This window comes from Oncorhynchus nerka, linkage group LG1 (genome assembly GCF_034236695.1).
Source record: "Oncorhynchus nerka isolate Pitt River linkage group LG1, Oner_Uvic_2.0, whole genome shotgun sequence".
Classification (NCBI taxonomy): Eukaryota; Metazoa; Chordata; class Actinopteri; order Salmoniformes; family Salmonidae; genus Oncorhynchus; species Oncorhynchus nerka.
In genome coordinates, this window is record NC_088396.1 from 38,344,391 (window position 1) to 38,361,009 (window position 16,619).

Consider the following 16,619-nt stretch of genomic DNA (forward strand, 5'->3'; position numbering starts at 1 on the left):
GCTGATCTTAGATAATACACAAACAAAATAATGCATTTAGTTAAGTGCAGGAACAAAGCAAAGGTCTTGTTATCATTATAATCTGACGGAAAGCAGGTATGAGCGTTATTGAGCTGAACAAGCAGGACGCACAGATTGGAATGTAACGTAATTTACATATGGGATGGGCTCATATGCAATATGTGGATAAATACTGGAGCCAGGGCTCTGGAAAAGATGTGGGTCCCGCGGGGCTCTCCGGCTTATGATGCGGGTGTATTAAAAGTCTATCATTGAATTCAAAGTTCTTGGTCGTGTCATGTTTGAACCGATTGGCCACTACAACGGCAAGCAGGCTCAGGGTAGGCAGAGGGTCAATAATCCAGAGGTGGGGCAAAGGTACAGTTCGACAGGCAGGCTCAGGGTCAAGCAGAGTGGTCAGGCAGACAGGCTCAGAGTCAGGACAGGCAAGGGTCAAAACCAGGAGGGTGAGAAAAAGAGACTGAACAAAGAAGATAAACTGGCAACAGACAAACAGAGAACACTGTAAAATGGGCGGCACCTGGAAGGGGGTGGAGACAATCACAAAGACAGGTGAAACAGATCAGGGTGTGACACACAAAACTTGAATTTGCTATTCACAAGAAGCATTGCCTGATGTGAACCATGCCTCGAACAAAAGAGATCTCAGAAGACCTAAAATTAAGAATTGTTGACTTGCATAAATCTGGAAAGGGTTACAAAAGTATCTCTAAAGGCATTGATGTTCATCGGTCCATGGGTAAGACAAATTGTCTATAAATGAAGAAAGTTCAGCAATGTTGCTACTCTCCCTAGGAGTGGCCATCCTGCAAAGATAACTGCAAGAGCACAGCGCAGAATGCTCAATGAGGTTAAGAAGAATCCTGGAGTGACAGCGGAAGACTTATAGAAATCTCTGGAACATGCTAACATCTATGTTGATAAGTCTACGATATGTAAAACACTAAACAATAATGGTGTTCATGGGAGGACACTGTGGAAGAAGCCACAACTGTCCAAAAAAGACATTGCTGCACGTCTGAAGTTTGCAAAAGTGCACCTGGATGTTCCACAGCGCTACTGGCAAAATATTCTGTGGACAGTTGAAACTACAGTTGAGTTGTTTGGAAGAAACACACAACACTATGTGTGGAGAAAAAAAGGCACAGCTCTGTTTGGCTAAATTGCTGACTCAAATGGAGGCCGCTATTGAACGTTTCCAGTGTTGCAGGAACTGTGTTTACTTTGCTTTGTTCCGGGACAATGTGGACCGTGCGGACTTTCAATGTAACAACTGCTTGCTTGCGGAGGACTACATGAGTGAAGTAGCTACTCTTAGCAAGCAAGTAGCAAACCTACATAAGCTACTGGGGAACCCACGCCCACCTACTTTTTATTTTTCTTCCACCCCAGTAGCCGGACATGGCTCTGGTCTGGTGGACGTTTTGCCACCATGGCAGCTCTCCACAGCCGACTGGCCGGTGCTAGGCAGGGTCCCATCCCTGAAGGTGCCTCCCCACCAACCAGCCATGGAGGTATGTCACTCACAGTGGAAGTCGAAGAAAGCGTCCTCTGGCAACGGGGGTCTCCATTGGGATGTTGAGCCCAGAACTGACACAGACCAGAAACAGCTTTGCCGCCCTAGATCCAGAGGTTCCGGCGCCTTCGTCCTTGGTGGCTTCCCAATCAAGATCGGATACCGGAGGTCCCTGCATCTTCGTCCTCGTTTATGTCTCCCTCTCCGGTGGCTTCTAGCTCGGGTTCAGATCCTCGGAACTCTCAGCCCCACCAGATGTGAGGCTGCCTGACAGACCGGCCCATTCAACATCACCAGCTCTCATCATAGGCAGCTCTATGGTGAGAAACATCTCGGTCCCCAAGGCAAAAACCCTGTGCTACCCAGAAGCACGAGTACAGGTCATAACAAGGCTGCTTCTGAGTGTTCTAACACAGATGCCGGGAGCTGACATTGTCGTAGTCCATGTGGGGTCAAACGACATCAGGAGGGCTAGCTCGGAACATTTGAAAATGGATTTGAATTAACTGATTTTAGCATTAAAAGACTCCAAAAATGGCCAATAATTTCAGGTCCAGTACCATCGTACTGGGTGTGAAAGATTCAGCAGAATGCTGGTATTACACATCTGTCTAAAAGACTACTGCAGCTCTACTGGAGTCACTTTTATTGATAACTTTGACACCTTCTGGAAACTGAAGATACTCTACAGGAATGAAGGAGTCCATCCAAATCATCTTGGCTCCTGGACTCTGTCCACGCATTTCAAGGCTGCGTTGAAACAATGACTGGTAAATGATCCAAGACCAGCTCAGTTAATCCCTACCATTGTGACAATGAGTCGTCATAATGCTGCATCAAATGTACATGAGCTTAGGGGCATTGGCAAACACAATGCAAGTAATTTAATTGATGTACCCCTAATTGCACAGAATACATCTGTTTATCCTACAGCTATTGTAAGCAGTAATCTTGAGCCTATGAACCAGATTTACACTGTTATCATTGAGATGGTGTGCAATAGTAGGAAGATCACTTTATGCAGCTCACCCTGCACTATCAGCTCCAATATAAATAACATAAGCAAGTGTTACGCCCCTGAAAACGGGAGAAATAATCACGACAGTGATACGGTGTTGTATTCTCAATTCAACGTATAGTTCAATCATTTCACAAAAGTAACACATTACAAAACAACAGAAAACCCATTATACAAATAACACAGCAAAATATCTTATTAACAACGCGCATGTTCATTCACAATCGACATAAAATGGCAGCTACTCTCAGTACGATGCTATTCTTCACTTCAACCGAGCAGGGCTAATATTACTCTCTTCAAACTTAACTCTAACTTCCTCAAGACGTTACTAAAACACACTTTAAACACTCTTGACATGTTAGCAAGTTATAACATTTAAATTACTATTTTTATCATCAATAAAGTACCTGAAAACAGGGGAGAAATAATCACGACAGTGATACGGTGTTGTATTCTCAATTCAACGTATAGTTCAATGAGAAAAGACCGCAATTTTCCCCAGGAATATGGGTGGAGACCAGAGCAATCGATCTCCGGCTCATTTCGTAGATCACAGATTAACACTTTTAGGCACTACAAAATAAAGTAACCAATATAACGTTTACACATTACTCTCACAATTCGTACCCTTTGACAGATTTGAACTTTAACACAATTATATGAATGTTATCAATCTCTATCAACTAATACTGAATGCATCTTTTTAACCTTAGATGTTTTAAGAGCCCCACATACTATGAACTTACTAATACTTTTTAATGTATAACAGGCTATGAATATTTCCTTTAACCTGTCACACTCTCCCCGACAAAATAAATGTTGTCCCAACATTACCAACATTGTCTTCTTCAACAGTCCGTATGCACTGGACCTAGAAAATCCTCTTCTGTAAGGTAGTACTTGAGCAGAGGTCAAGGGTCACAGTTCAAATATAACTAACAAGTTATATTCACAGTCCATATCTGTTGACCAGCTATATAACATAAGCAGTATTTTCTCATACTATTGATCAACAGTCCATCAATTTTAATGATCTATATGCATAGTCTGCAAATTGTCTCTTTTGACAGTCTGTGAAATCAGACAGTAGTCCATGGTCAAACATGTCAACTCTGTAGCCTCATGTTTGCTGAAGCCCATACATGTAAGGTGGCTGAAAGTAACATTGCTGTACTGATGGCAGCCATGGAACCAGTCCTGGTGCAGAGTAGACAGGGAACAACTGTGGCTGTGGCTGTATACTGTAGCAGGAAGGGATACCAAGCTGATCATAGGTGATACGTCTTGGAGGGTGTCTCTCTCTTTGTGGCAGCTGGTAGGCTGGTTCCTCAGGTTCAGCAGCATCAGTATATGAAGGAAAGGCACTTGGTGGACGATCATCAGGCACATTTTCAGCAGGCAAGTTAATCTCCTCAGCAGGCAGGTCTTTAACTGTTGTTGTCTCCTCCAGCCGTTTTTCAACAAGAGGCTGTGCTGGTAGCGTATCAGGGACTGGCACTGCAACTGTCTGTTTCACTGTTGGGGGCCTGTGTTCCCACTCTCTCGCTGGTTCAGCATTCCTCTCCTCAGGTACTGTAGGAGATGTGGGAACCTGTAGCGGCTCATGATGAAGGTCATATTCATCCCCACTATCTTCATCAGAATCTAGAGTCTGTGATGCAGGCTGGTGTCTCCTCGTTTTCTGACTTTTGTCCACTTTGGTAATTTCTGGTTGTGTCTCAAAAGGTAAGTGGTCACAGGACATGAGCAGATTTCTGTGCAGGACCCTGGAGCGTCCCCTACCCTTTTCTGGTCTCATTTCATAAATCGGCAGGTCTGAACCCATTTGTCTCACCACTGTGTGAATTGTATCTTCCCAATAGTTACAGTTTTCCTGGTCCTCCTCTTGGTGTCAGGTTTTTAATCAGAACTCGCTCGCCAGGCTGTAGCACTGAACTCCTAACTTTAGTGTCATAGTACTTCTTACTTCTTTCAACGGCTTTCTGAGCATTTTCATTTGCAATGGCGTATGCTTCTTCCATCCCTCGTTTCCAGTTCTCCACGTATTCTCGCTGGTTACTGGAACCTGCCTCTGTGCACAATCCAAAGAGCATATCAACTGGAAGCCTGGGTGATCTCCCAAACAGAAGATAAAATGGTGAATAGCCAGTCACTTCGCAACAGGTGCAGTTATAGGCATAAACCAGTTTGTTCAGAGACTCCTTCCAATTTGACTTTTGTGTCTCAGTTAGTGTCTTTAACATTTGTAACAATGTTCTGTTCGTGCGTTCCGCTTGACCGTTTCCCATCGGGTGACCCCGCCATGCCACTGAGTTTCTTTAATTAACTGATGGAACAACTGATTTTCAAATTCTCCCCCTTGGTCATGGTGGATGCGGGACGGGAACCCAAACTTCAGGGCAAAGTCATTGAAGATGAGATTTGCAGCAGTTTTACCTGACTTTGATGTGGTGGCGTAGGCTTGAGTGAAACGTGTAAAATGATCAACAATCACGAGGATGTACTCATATCCCCCTTTGCATCTGTCGAGATGAAGGAAGTCTATACATACCAGTTCAAATGGCTGTGTTGTCACAATGTTTGTCAGAGGAGCTCTTGTTGCATGGGCTGGCTTTTTCTGCTTGACACAGCTACAAGTTTTAGTCACATAGTGCTCGATGTCAGATTGCATATATGGCCAGAAGAAGCGGTCACGTACTAGTGATACAGTGCGGTCAGTACCTTGGTGTCCCATGTTATTGTGCAACTCTTCCATCACTTTACCTTTGTACTGCTCTGGTAGAACTAACTGCTTGCGGGCTGTAGTGATTCTGTACAGAATGCCATCACTGTCTATTGTCAATTTGTCCCATTCTCTGAATAGGCATTTTGTCTTTGGACTGAATTTCTTTTGCTCTTTAACTGGCGGTTTGGAACCCGACAGTTTGAAATTGAGCACAGGACGAATGACCGGATCAGATTCTTGTGCTTCTCTTATCCCATCTTTTGGGATCGAGCTGGTTGTTGCAGTGGTTGTCTCACCTTCAGCTGATACTGACATAGATGCAGCTGAAAATGACCAAGGTACAACAGCCTCTTTCTGTACCTCAACTGCTTGTATCGTGGCGGCGATGGTGTCTGGTGGAAGCTCCTCAGAACATTCTCTCATCAGTGACTCTACATCTAGTGGCATCCTTGACAAAGCATCTGCATCACCGTTCTCTCTGCCTGGCCTGTACTTTATTGTAAAGTGGAAATCAGCCAAGTCTGCAACCCACCTGGAAGTGGTTGCGTTCAGTTTTGCAGTCGACAGAATGTAGCAGAGCGGGTTGTTATCGCTGTATACAGTGAAGGTGGGAGCATAGTACAAATAGTCATGGAACTTATCAGTGATTGTCCATTTTAGAGCTAGAAATTCTAGCTTGCTCGAGTGGTAGTGATAGTTCTTCTCAGCTGCTGTTAAAGTTCGAGAGCCATAAGCAATGACCCTAAGCTTCCCCTCTTGCTTTTGATAAAGAACTGCTCCCAAGCCTTGGTGTGACGCATCAGTGTGTACAACAAATGGCTGAGTGAAATCAGGGAAACCTAAAACTGGTGGGTGAAGCAAACACTCAATCAGCTGTTCAAGTGCCTGTTGATGCTGGTCAGTCCACAGGATTTGCTTGTTTGAGGGCACCACATGACTTACTTTCTTTGTTTTTGTTTTCCGTGGGTGGTCAGGTAATTTCTCTGAATCTGCTTTCAGGAGGTCATACAGGCAGCCGGCACTCCTAGAAAAGTCTTTGATGTACTGTCTGTAGTACGTGAGTAAACCAAGCATTTTTCTGAGCTGGCCCACAGTCTCTGGTCTGATTTCTGTCAATGCTCTTACTGCTTCAAAATCGGCTGGGTCAACTCGGCTGCCCTCTGCAGACACTATTCTGCCCAAATAACGGACCTGGGGTTTAAAAAGATCACACTTACTTGGTTTGAGTTTAATGCCATACTCTCTGAGACGCTGCAAAACTTTTCGCACATCATTCACATGGCTGTTGAATGTTTTACTGAAAACTAGCGTGTCGTCCAGATAAGGAATGCAGATGTTATCCCGGAGCCCTTCCAAACACTCCTCCATACACCGCTGAAAAGCTGCAGGAGCGTTCATGAGGCCGAATGGCATACGTATCCACTCATAGAGTCCCCACGGTGTCACAAATGCTGTCAGTGGTCTGCTTTCTTCAGAGATGAACCCCTGGTGATACACTTTCCCCTGATCTAAGAGGGAGAACCAGGAATTACCACCTAAACTGTCCGTGATGTCTTGGACCCGAGGGATGGGCTGGCGGTCGGGATGTGTCTTTCTGTTCAGGTCTCTGTAATCTATACACAACCGGAGGGTCCCGTCCTTCTTACGAACGCACACGACAGGTGAAGAATATGAAGAGTTTGACTTCCTAACCCAGCCCTGGACTATGCGGTCACAAATGTAACCCTTCATCTCCTGAAACAGTGGCCTGGGCACTGACATGTATGTGTGCTTTACTGGTTCAGAGTCCTTTAGAGAAATAGTCATTTTCAATCGTTCAATGCAGCCAATGTCATTGTCTGATCTGGAGAAGGAGTGACACTCTTCTCTAAGCATTTTCCTAACAACCTCTCTCTGCTCTTCGGTTAGGTGAGTTAAACCTACTGGTGGATCCCACTGTTCAGTAGCAGTACATGGGGTTCGAACGCTGGTGTGATTCACTGTGGCTGAGGTGACAGTTTTTTCAAAGACTTGGGCAGGTAACACAGTCATAATGGTTTGTACTGTACCGATTATTGTGCGTCCTAGCAGGGCAATGTCGTGGTCAGTGGGGTTAGAGACATCAAGCAGGATAACTGGAAAAACACCTTTCCTGACTCTGACTAGTGTGTCAAAGAACTCAAGGTCATCTGGCCACTGCGGGTTCAGGTCTTGCTGGAAAAGCATTGTCATGTCATCTTTGAAAGGCTGGGAAGCTACACGGCACTCAATCTGAATGCTACTGTGTTTTGGTACAGCAACCTTCTCTTTCTTGGTTTTCACTGCGTATTCATCTGTCTGTTCTGCGCTAACAGCCTGTATAAAAGCTCTCACCTTGTTTCTATTGAGGCTTGGGAAAGCTGTTTTTACTGTACTGTATCGTTTAGTCTTTTCGGTCATTGTCAGGATGTGCTCGATAACATTGAAACCTATGATGGGATGAGATAGGTGACAGCCTTTCATTACCAGCACTGGGATGATCAGTTCCTTTGTTTGGTCAGTTTCAGAGGTTAGCCGAAAAGTTGTTTCAATCCATCCCAGGTACGGCATTTCAGTCCCATTTGCTGCAGTCAACCTTAGATCATCAGGTGAGTCCAGGATTTCTGAAACATCTCTCAGCCTTGCGTTTGGGAGAGATTCCTCTTTCCATCGTTCATCAATGACCGATACCTGAGATCCTGTGTCCCATAGAGCTTGGAGGTGGTGGCGATTCAGGTGACACTCAATAAGGCACTGTCTGCCGACTAGCAAGGTGACCTTACGGGGGTGGCAACCTTGAGCACTCGTCCCTCAGCGGTAACCCGTTTCCGTTTAAAGGGGCCTCCCTTGATGGTCTGGCTCCCCGTGTGTGCAGGGTGCATCTGTTCTGGCCTGCTGGCAGACAAAACACCTCCTTGGAGCTTGAGCAGAGTGGTTGGTATACCGGTTAGATGCATATTGATGCTGCGCAGGGTCAGGTGCTTGGGACCGACTGTAGTTGCTGTAATACTGCTGCTGGGAAACAGGTGGCTGGGGGTCCCTATCTGGCCTCCTAACTGGGGGTGGGGCATAGGCACAAGGCGGTGACTGAAACATAGGCTGCTGTAATGTCTCCTTAATCTGAGCAATCTCTGCACTGAGACCTTTCTGTCCAAAAATGATGCAGAAAAATTAATCCATGCTTTTGTCACTTCTAGGTTAGACTACTGCAATGCTCTATTTTCCGGCTACCCGGATAAAGCACAAAATAAACTTCAGTTAGTGCTGAATACGGCTGCTAGAATCCTGACTAGAACCAAAAAATTTGATCATATTACTCCAGTGCTAGCCTCTCTACACTGGCTTCCTGTCAAAGCAAGGGCTGATTTCAAGGTTTTACTGCTAACCTACAAAGCATTACATGGGCTTGCTCCTACCTATCTCTCTGATTTGGTCCTGCCGTACATACCTACACGTACGCTACGGTCACAAGACGCAGGCCTCCTAATTGTCCCTAGAATTTCTAAGCAAACAGCTGGAGGCAGGGCTTTCTCCTATAGAGCTCCATTTTTATGGAACGGTCTGCCTACCCATGTCAGAGACGCAAACTCGGTCTCAACCTTTAAGTCTTTACTGAAGACTCATCTCTTCAGTGGGTCATATGATTGAGTGTAGTCTGGCCCAGGAGTGGGAAGGTGAACGGAAAGGCTCTGGAGCAACGAACCGCCCTTGCTGTCTCTGCCTGGCCGATTCCCCTCTTTCCACTGGGATTCTCTGCCTCTACCCTGTTACGGGGGCTGAGTCACTGGCTTACTGGGGCTCTCTCATGCCGTCCCTGGGGGGTGCGTCACCTGGGTGGGTTGATTCACTGTTGTGGTCGGCCTGTCTGGGTTGGCGCCTCCCCTTGGGTTGTGCCGTGGCGGAGATCTTTGTGGGCTATACTCGGCCTTGTCTCAGGATGGTAAGTTGGTGGTTGAAGATATCCCTCTTGTGGTGTGGGGGCTGTGCTTTGGCAAAGTGGGTGGGGTTATATCCTTCCTGTTTGGCCCTGTCCGGGGTGTCCTCGGGTTGGGGCCACAGTGTCTCCTGACCCCTCCTGTCTCAGCCTCCAGTATTTATGCTGCATTAGTTTATGTGTCGGGGGGCTAGGGTCAGTTTGTTATATCTGGAGTACTTCTCCTGTCCTATTCGGTGTCCTGTGTGAATCTAAGTGTGCGTTCTCTAATTCTCTCCTTCTCTCTTTCTTTCTCTCTCTCGGAGGACCTGAGCCCTAGGACCATGCCCCAGGACTACCTGACATGATGACTCCTTGCTGTCCCCAGTCCACCTGGCCATGCTGCTGCTCCAGTTTCAACTGGCCTGGGCCCTAGGACCATGTCCCAGGACTACCTGACATGATGACTCCTTGCTGTCCCCAGTCCACCTGGCCATGCTGCTGCTCCAGTTTCAACTGACCTGAGCCCTAGGACCGTGCCCCAGGACTACCTGACATGATGACTCCTTGCTGTCCCCAGTCCACCTGACTGTGCTGCTGCTCCAGTTTCAACTGTTCTGCCTTATTATTATTCGACCATGCTGGTCATTTATGAACATTTGAACATCTTGGTCATGTTCTGTTATAATCTCTACCCGGCACAGCCAGAAGAGGACTGGCCACCCCACATAGCCTGGTTCCTCTCTAGGTTTCTTCCTAGGTTTTGGCCTTTCTAGGGAGTTTTTCCTAGCCACCGTGCTTTTACACCTGCATTGTTTGCTGTTTGGGGTTTTAGGCTGGGTTTCTGTACAGCACTTTGAGATATCAGCTGATGTACGAAGGGCTATATAAATAAATTTGATTTGATTTGATTTGATTTTAGAGAGGCTACACCTGTCTTCAGTTCAGCTAACTCTGTTAACAGTTCTGCGGGTATTGTAGTTTTGGCTTTCTTCACAGGACACTTTGCAGATGGCATATCTTCTAACTGGACTACACTTACAGTTGTAGCAGGCTGTGGGGCATTAAACCGCTTTTTGTTTCGTCTTTCTATCTCATTAGCACAAGCAATGTTAAGCTTCTCTAGCAAAACCTCATCTGATGTTTTGCTCTCTAGCAGGAGAGGCTGCATGTCTATCCTGATACTGTCACTCTGGAGACCCGTAAGGACTGTGTGAAAACACATGCTCTGGATTAGAGCAGGGTCATACTTAAGCCCTGACTCCTGGGATGCAAACAGTACTTTTTGCCTCAAATCTAAAACGCGCATCAGGAAGCTTTGAGGGGTCTCCTTGCTATGCTGTGCTTCTGAAGCTAGCTGTTTGTAAAGCTCTGTTGCACTCTTCTCTTGGAAGTGGGAACGCAGGATACGTCTAAGTGTGGGAAGAGTTAGCTGGGGTTTACCTTCCAAGTAGCTGCGTAGCTGTGAGCCTGGAGAAATAACCCTGACTACTGCGTCTACTATTTCTACCTCAGGATATCCTCTGTTAAGTCCATTTTCAATCTGATGGGCAAGACTGGAAAAAATCAGTTTTTCTTTCTGGCCCGGTTCACCTATCTGACCAGAAATTTTAAACTCTTTGCGCCAGTATGAGCTGGGCTGTGCATTGGGTGAGAGCGGCACGCTCCCCTGAAGATTGGCATGGTGTTGGGGCTGACACGGAGAATCAATGGCTTTGCCTGCAGTAATCTGCTCAGTTCCCACCCCTTGTTGTGGGGTTACAGTTCTCAGTTCCTCTATTCTGTGATGTGTTCCGGCTGGTTCAATATCATGGTCAATTTGCCCTGTTTTGTTATCTATGCCACTGATCATCTCTGCCATTTCGTCTCTAAGTAGCAACAATTCCAACATGCCGCCATCTTCTAACTCTGCGACTTCCTCTCTTTCAAGGAACATCATAATGTGAGTCATCAATGATATGCAGGATTTGTTTTTAACATCTCTTCTCTGTTCGCCTGATATTTCAAGGAAATCACATATCTCTAGTAATTTGTCTTTAGTCAGGGTGTGCAATTCTCCTACTACCTCTTCCTGTAGTTCTTCCAAGGCGCTTGTCATGTTGACAGAACAGGAGGAACTTTTACTGTGCAGGAGTTGACTGAATTAGATGGTCCTTACTGTCTCTGATGGTCGATCAATGGCCTCAGTTGACACGTACTTAACCACTAACTTCCAACTTCCCTCGAACAGCAACACTTTCCTCACTGCAGCCTGCCTGAGTTGTTATGTGGAGATTTAGCTGGCTCGGAATTCAGCGACCAGGGTGTGGAAACTGGACATCTGAGCAGCAATCTCAGCGGAGCCTCCAAAAATGTTACGCCCCTGAAAACAGGGGAGAAATAATCACGACAGTGATACGGTGTTGTATTCTCAATTCAACGTATAGTTCAATGAGAAAATACCGCAATTTTCCCCAGGAATATGGGTGGAGACCAGAGCAATCGATCTCCGGCTCATAGATTAAGAACATTTCGTAGATCACAGATTAACACTTTTAGGCACTACAAAATCAAGTAATCAATATAACGTTTACACATTACTCTCACAATTCGTACCCTTTGACAGATTTGAACTTTAACACAATTATATGAATGTTATCAATCTCTATCAACTAATACTGAATGCATCTTTTTAACCTTAGATGTTTTAAGATCCCCACATACTATGAACTTACTAATACCTTTTAATGTATAACAGGCTATGAATATTTCCTTTAACCTGTCACACAAGTCAACCTCTGATAAGCTTCCCAGAAAAGCATTAAAAACAATCAAGCATCCCAGAAAAGTGCTAAAAGATTGCCCATATTAACATATGTAGTCAGTAACTTGCTTGTAAACAGATGACATTCATATTCTGACTATCTCTGAAACTCACTCAGATAATACCTTTGATGATACAGTGGTAGCAATACATGGTTATCCTCTAGCGACGAGCAATCCCATATCCGGGAGCGTAATCATAACATCAAGCGCATTACCATAACGCAACGTTTCCTATTCATGAAAATCGCAAATGAAATGAAATAAATATATTCAAACACAAGCTTAGCCTTTTGTTAACAACACTGTCATCTCAGATTTTCAAAATATGCTTTTCAACCAAAGCTACACAAGCATTTGTGTAAGAGTATTGATAGCCTAGCATAGCATTAAGCCTAGCATTCAGCAGGCAACATTTTCACAAAAACAAGAAAAGCATTCAAATAAAATAATTTACCTTTGAAGAACTTCGGATGATTTCAATGACGAGACTCTCAGTTAGATAGCAAATGTTCATTTTTTCCAAAAAGATTATTTGTGTTGGCGAAATAGCTCCGTTTTGTTCATCACGTTTGGCTAAGAAAAAGACCGGAAAATGCAGTCACTACAACGCCAAACTTTTTTCCAAATTAGCTCCATAATATCGACAGAAACATGGCAAACGTTGTTTAGAATCAATCCTCAAGGTGTTTTTCACATATCTATTCGATAATATATCAGTCGTGACAGTTGGTTTCTCATCAGAAGCAAACGGAAAAATACTGCAGCTGGAAATTACGCAATAATCGCAACGGAGGACACCAAGCGACCACCTGGTAGATGTAGTCTCTTATGGTCAATCTTCCAATGATATGCCTACAAATACGTCACAATGCTGTCGACACCCTGGGGAAGCGACAGAAAGCCTAAGCTCATTCGTGGCCCATTCACAGCCATGTAAGGAGTCATTGGCATGAGGCGGTTTTAAAAAATGTGGCACGTCCTGATTGGATTTTTATCAGGGTTTCGCCTGTAACATCAGTTCTGTGGCACTCACAGACAATATCTTTGCAGTTTTGGAAACGTCAGTGTTTTCTTTCCAAAGCTGTCAATTTAATGCATAGTCGAGCATCTTTTCGTGACAAAATATCTTGTTTAAAACGGGAACATTTTTCATCCAAAAATTAAAATAACGCCCCCTATATCCAAGAAGTTATAACATCTTCCCGAAAAGACAGAAATGCCAACGGAGCTGGTGTTGCCGTCTATATTCAGAACCATATTCCTGTAAAGCTTAGAGACGATCTAATATTAAATACTGTTGAAGTAATATGGCTACAGGTTCATCTGCCTCACCTAAAGCCCATTCTTGTGGGAAGCTGCTATAGACCACCAAGTGCTAACAGTCAGTATCTGGATAATATGTGGGAAATGCTTGAAAATGTATGTGATATCAACAGAGAGTGATTTAAATATTGACTGGCTATCATCAAGTTGCCCACTCAGGAAAAAACTTCTGTAACCAGTGCCTGCAACCTGGATCAGGTTATCAGTCAACCTACCAGGGTAATTACAAACAGATCAGGAATTAAATCATCAACATGTATTGATCACATTTTTACTAATGCTGCAGATATTTGCTTTAAACCAGGATCCAAATCCATATGATGTAGTGATCACAATATAATAGCCATATCTATGAAAACCAAAGTTCCAAAGGCTCCGCCTAATATAGTGTATAAGAGGTTGTCATGACGTTGGCCTGGGGGTAGGTTTATGACAGTCATAAATACCTCTTCCCCCCTTTTTCCCCTCTCTACCCTTATGATGTTACATTTGCAAACCCCTTGGTTAACATAGAGATTCTGGGAACATCAGAAGGTGGGGGGAAATTAACTATATTCTGGTAATCCGACCAATTGAACATATGCGGTGGTACTTAATGAATATGATGTCAGATTGGTTGTCATCTGAGACATTCTCATCAATGATAAGATGACATAAACTCTACAGTGGAAAGTCTACACATCAGAGTTATCGGATTCACATGGAATTGTTGTTCAATTTAAATGTTTGAATATGAAATTATTCATGATGGGATGAAATGTGATTTTAGCTTCTAAAATGTGAGATTTGGGTTTTCATAAGGTTAGGGCTCTGCTCAATCAGTGGCTCGCCCCTGTGAAGGGACATGGGCTATAAAACTGGGCTATAAAATTGAGCGTCTATGTATGAGGATGACTCAACACTATACACGTCAGCTACTACAGCAACTGAAATGACTGCAACACTCAACAAAGAGCTGCAGTTAGTTCCAGAGTGGGTGGCAAGGAATAAGTTAGCTGTAAGGGTTTTCCTCCTCTTCGTCTGAAGAGGAGGTGTAGCAAGGATCGGACCAAGATGCGGCGTGGTAAGTGTCCATGGTTGTTTATTTAAAAACATGAACTGAACACTCAATGAATACAAAACAATAAACGTGAACAAAACCGAAACAGTACCGTGTGGCGAACAAACACAGACACGGAAACAATCACCCACAAACACACAGTGAAACCCAGGCTACCTAAGTATGATTCTCAATCAGAGACAACTAATGACACCTGCCTCTGATTGAGAACCATACTAGGCCGAAACATTGAAATTCCCAAAACCTAGAAAAACAAACATAGACAACCCACCCAACTCACGCCCTGACCATACTAAATAAATACAAAACAAAGGAAATTAAGGTCAGAACGTGACATTAGCCCTAAATATTTCTAAAACTAAAAGCATTGTATTTGGAACAAAACACTCACTAAACCCTAAAACTCAACGAAATCTTGTAATAAATCATGTGTAAATTGAGCAAGTTCAGATGACTAAACTGCTTAGAGTAACACTAGATTGTAAACTGTCATGGTCAAAACATATTGATGCAGTAGTAGCTAAGATGGGGAGAAGTTTGTCTATAATAAAGCGATGCTCTGTTTTAACAACACTATCAACAAGGCAGGTCCTACAGGCCCTAGTTTTGTCGCACCTTGACTACTGTTCAGTCGAGTGGTCAGGTAAAATTGGATTTTTTAAAAACAGATTAAAAAACACCTTATGGAACAGTGGGACTGTGAAGCAACACAAACATTGGCACAGACACATGCATACACACACACACACAATAACATACACACTATGCATACACATGTATTTAGTATAGGATAAAGTAATCCCTCTCACCCCCCTTAAAAGATTTAGATGCACTATTGTAAAGTGGCTGTTCCACTGGATGTCATAAGGTGAATGCACCAATTTGTAAGTCACTCTGGATAAGAGCGTCTGCTAAATGACTTAAATGTAAATGTAAATGTAGTACTGGTAGTGGTGGAGTAGGGGCCTGAGGGCACACAGCGTGTTGTGAAATCTCTGAATGTATTGTAACGTTTTAAAAATTGTATTAACTGCCTTAATTTTGCTGGACCACAGGAAGAGTAGCTGTTGCCAAGGAGATCCATAATAAATACAAAAATACAAACATCAAAAAACCTCATTCCAGCTGTAAAGTATGGTGGTGGGAGCAACATGGTTTGGAGCTGCTTTGCTGCCTGAGGACCTGGACAGCTTGCTATCATCAACGGAAAAATTCATTCCCAAGTTTATCAAGACATTTTGCAGGAGAATGTTAGGCTATCTGTCCACCAATTGAAGCTCAACAGAAGTTGGGTGATGCAACAGGACAACGACCCAAAACACAGCAGTAAATCAACAACAGAATGGCTTCAACAGAAGAAAATACACCTTCTGGAGTATATGGGTCATGACAGTGTTATGACCATATTATGACATGTTTATGACTGTGCCATAATGTGTTAAGATGCTGGGTGTCAAGTAAAGTGTTAACCAGTTGTGATAGCGTATGTGCATGTGTATGTGCGCGCATGCGTGTGTGTGTGTGTGTGTGTCCGTGACTGCCCTTGGGTCTGTTTAAGAGACACAAGCCGCTGTTTTCCTTCAACTTGACCATAAAGATAGAGCAGCCAGAGGGGTGAGTATCCTCAGTTTATAATGCATTGTAAACTGCTTTGTACAGGCCAATACCCTGGTGATAAGAACCAACACTGTGATACCACTTTACACCACTTGATGGAAGTGTTTTCATACAAATTAACTTTTGCCAGCAAGCGTCTCAAATTCTTTCAAAGTTTACGCCTACAGAACAATTTCATCCAGAGGAGGTATTCTACATCAAGTACACCAGATAAGAGTATGGAGTTGGTGTGCAATTTGTTTAATCATGTTGCTTTTGAATACTGTAAGGTGCAAGTGTGTTTGCGTGTGTGTGTGTGTTTTTTGGTATTGGATACACAGTGGACCCCAGAGATGATTTGGAGATAATAGGAAAACACAGGATATATACTCCAGCAGAAGGCTAACTAACTGTGGACAAACTGAGTCATCACACAGAGAGGGTTGACCTCACACGCCAGGTCAGGGATGTGATATAACAAATGTATGCTTTCAGACACGTCTTGTCGGTCCTCAGTTGTAAATACAAAGAATCATACTGTGAACAAAATACAGTAAACTGTCGTTCATATGCAAACTTTCTGTAGTATGTAGGCAAATGTAGGCTATAGCAGCCAGCACCATCCCTACTGTCCTGTTATTA